This window comes from Nematolebias whitei, chromosome 12, assembly GCF_014905685.2.
Source record: "Nematolebias whitei isolate Nwh7 chromosome 12, NemWhi1, whole genome shotgun sequence".
In the NCBI taxonomy this organism is placed as follows: domain Eukaryota; kingdom Metazoa; phylum Chordata; class Actinopteri; order Cyprinodontiformes; family Rivulidae; genus Nematolebias; species Nematolebias whitei.
In genome coordinates, this window is record NC_056509.1 from 48,474,035 (window position 1) to 48,477,671 (window position 3,637).

At 46.8% G+C, this 3,637-nt stretch overlaps 1 protein-coding gene across 1 annotated transcript in view; it reads right to left on the reverse strand.

Moving 5' to 3' along the window:
- Positions 1 to 2,219, reverse strand: part of myo6a (myosin VIa) — a gene marked incomplete at its 3' end in the record, with an annotated part of 57,368 nt that extends 55,149 nt beyond the window's left edge. Inside the window, 1 exon segment of the mRNA XM_037686029.1 lies at positions 2,036 to 2,219.
- Between the last annotated feature and the right edge of the window lie 1,418 nt (positions 2,220 to 3,637).

The window sequence follows — 3,637 nt, forward strand, 5'->3', positions numbered from 1 at the left end:
ACCTGAAGAGACACAAACCGGACCTGAAGAGACACAAACCGGGCCTGGGGAAGAATCAGAACATTTGCTAAGGAAACAAACTGAAACTCTTAAATCTAAAAAGTTTTCTCACGTCTTGTCCATCAGACCCAACTGGTTCTGATCCGATAAACATGTAAAAATCTGTTTATTTCTAAAACTCCAAGTCACAACAGAATCATCTCAGGGACTGATCAGAAACATTCATCTATAAAATAATAATTGATCAGAAACATTCAAATATAAAATAATAATTAACAGAAACATTCATGTATAAAATAATAATTTAACAGAAACGTTAATATATAAAATAATAATTGAACATTATTTATCTGAGGAGCAGCTTTGAGTTTAACTCCATCACAGAACTCTCATCTTGAACAAGCATGAAGGCGACAGTGGAAAGAAAAACTCCCTCATGAGGAAGAAACCTTTAGCAGAACCAGGATCAGGACAAGAGGACCATCTGCTTCGACCGGCTGGGTTTGGTAGGAATAGATACACAATGGCAGGTCAAGAATCACATGTTAAGATAGAAATAGTATCAAATGAAAACTATTCAATTTTAACAATTAATTTAAGAACATGTGGTCAGTTTGTCCTCTAGTAGTCTAAGTCTATAGCAGCAGAACAAGCCGACCCTAACTATAGGATTTATCAAACACGAAAGTCTTAATCCCAGTCTTAAACTGGACAATGTGTCAGCCTCATGGACAGGAACTGGAAGTTGGTTCCACAAGAGAGGAGCCTGAGAACTGAAAGTGTAGAGAAGAGCATCAGAACTGAGCGCTGATGGAGCAGATCTCAGAACCAGAACCAGATCTCAGAACCAGAACTCAACCTGAACATGAAACGTGGGGACAAAATAACCACAAGAACCTGGTTTCAAAGTTCTTTGTTCTCCTGCCTCACAGCCAGAACCCTCTCTGGTTTATATTTGGTCTGGTTGTTGTGATTTAGGAGTCTGAGGTTCTGCGCTCGTTTTAACTGGTTCTGAGGCTCCAGTCTTCATTTCTTCAACGTTCAGGTTTGATCAAAAGTTCTGCTCTTTTCTGCCGCTTCAAATAAAAAAAGTCTCAAACGAGTTTTTAAAGGAAGCGTTAAAACTTAACGAGCTGCACGGATTCTTCCAGCAGGTTCTGTGCTTACATGACCCAACAGAACCAACCAGGTTCCTGACCCCCCTCAGGAAGGACAGCTTCCTGTTCTGAGCCCAGGACCCTCTGTCCTGCAGGTTCAGGGTCTGAGGAGGTTCTGACAGGTTTCCAGGTCCAGGAGGCCATGAACCGAAGAGGAAGGAGCTGGGACCAAAGACCAAAAGAGGCCTCCACCCAGGAGGAAGCACCAAGTGTGAGAACAAGCAGCCGAAGCTGTGCAGCTGAAGCCGTGCTGGAGCTCAGAGAGCAGCTGAAGCTGTGCTGGAGCTCAGAGAGCAGCTGAAGCCGTGCTGGAGCTCAGAGAGCAGCTGAAGCCGTGCTGGAGCCCTGAGAGCAGCTGAAGCCGTGCTGGAGCTCTGAGAGCAGCTGAAGCCGTGCTGGAGCTCAGAGAGCAGCTGAAGCCGTGCAGCTGGACATTGAGCAGAGCTCTTATATAAGCAGCGCCATCCACACTTTGTCATCCTGAACAGAACCAGCAGGTCTGCAGGCCGCAGCAGAACTCAGGTTCTGCAGGACCAGCCTCCTTGGTACGGTTCGGGGCAGGTCTGGACCATCACCCCGGCCGGTTCCGTCCTCCTTCCAACCTCCTGGAATGAGCCAGCTCTGCTCTCAAGCTTCAACTTTAAATCGAACGGTTTTTGAACGGAGTCTGGCGACAGCTCCGAACAGCAACACAGCTCCACGAGTCACGTTTTCCACACACGTGTTTACAACTAAAAAGCCTCCGCAGCCTCCGCTCATTGAGCTGACGAGCAGAACCACAACCGAGCTAACGTTCGGCCCGGAGCTGGTCCGCTCACAGCCGGCTCAGCTAGCTAACAGCCCCGTGTCGTTCTCCCGGTGTGGACACCGGTTCTTACCTGCTCCGTCTGTGAGAGGAAGCTCCTGGAAGTCGTGAGATGGTTTATAAAAATACAAATGTCTGTCTCTGCTTAAATTCAGAAAAAGAAACGAACAAACTCCGCCGGTTCTCTCCGCTCCGGCAGCCTGGTCCTCTCTTCCCGACCAGCAGCCTCCCACTCCCGCAGCAATCCCGGGAAACGGCCCCGTGACGTCACAGGCCGCCTGCAGGGGGCGCTGTGGGCCGCCGGAGCCGGAACTCAACCGAGCCGAACCGGGCCGGGTCAGCTGAGAAACATTCAGAAAACAAAACAAAAAATAAATTATTTAGTTGATTAAAAAAAATAAATTGAAGAAAACACGTCGAAGGGCTGCTGCATCACAAATATGGAACATAAAAAAATAATTCTACAACAGCTGGAAGGGTGAAGATGGTCGAAGCTAAAACTGGCATTATGGTCACCATGACAACAAGGCACTTGTGTCTCACTCCCTGAGAGACTGAGTCCACTGTCTGTGTGTGAAAACTCGAAATCAAAGGACTTGAGCCGTGGTCAGCAGGAGGTTCTGATGGTTATCGTACCCACCACTGCACCCAGTATCCACTGGTTAACTGGTCACCATTAACTTCACAGACTCTCCCACTGGTACATTTTCATCTTTAAATCACTTCCTGGTCTGCTGCCTTCATACATCTCCTCCTACATGTCTCTGTGTGAGTGCAGCTACAGCGTGCGCTCTCAGGACATCATTACCTGCAGTGTTCCCTCAGTGAGGACTGAACTAGACAAAAGGACCTTCTCCTACTCCGCTCCTGTTTCCTGGAACATCTTGTAAAAACATCTGAAGCTCTTGACCTTTGACCTCTCTAAGTGTCTTTAAGAATCTGTTGGACTCCTGGCAGGGACCAATGCAGACATGTTCCTGGTTTTAGTTTCTACATTCACCTTAGAATCTAGCTGTTTTTGTTACTTTCTTGCATCTTATTTTAATTTGTTAAAAAAAATAATAATAATCTGTATGCCTTTTTATAATGGTGTCGCTGTTGTCATCACTTTGTTAAACGAGGTTTCTCTTTAAAGGAGTCCTCGAGGCTCAAAGGGACGAACCTGTAGAAATGAGGTTGAATGAGTGGTACCACAGGTTCTGTTCCATGGTTCTGCAGGGCTTGATGGAGACGAGTTATGGAGGAAACCGTCTGTTGTCTGAAGCTGTGCATGCAGCAGTCCTGGTCCAGACGATGCTCGTTCACCTGGAGTGGAACAGCTGTTCTGACAGCGCAGACCCGGTGGACGGTACCGGCTGCTTGTTTATGTGTAGACCCCTTTAAAAAAACAATGCACTTCTTAAAAACAACAAAGTACAGTAGTCCCTCGTTTATCACGGGGAGCCGTATTGTACTTATCCGCGATAAGTGAAAACCTGCGAAGTACGTTACAGTAGTACAAGTAGTTTTAGTATTTATATATAAAGACATTTTAAACCCTTCCCACTCTTGAAATATTCTAAACAATGTTTCTAAACTCTAAACACTCTAAAAGGGACAGAATGTCATGATCTCCGCTCCCTGCCCTCCGGCTGCCCTTCGGCTGCTCGCTGCCCTCCGGCTGCCCTTCGGCTGC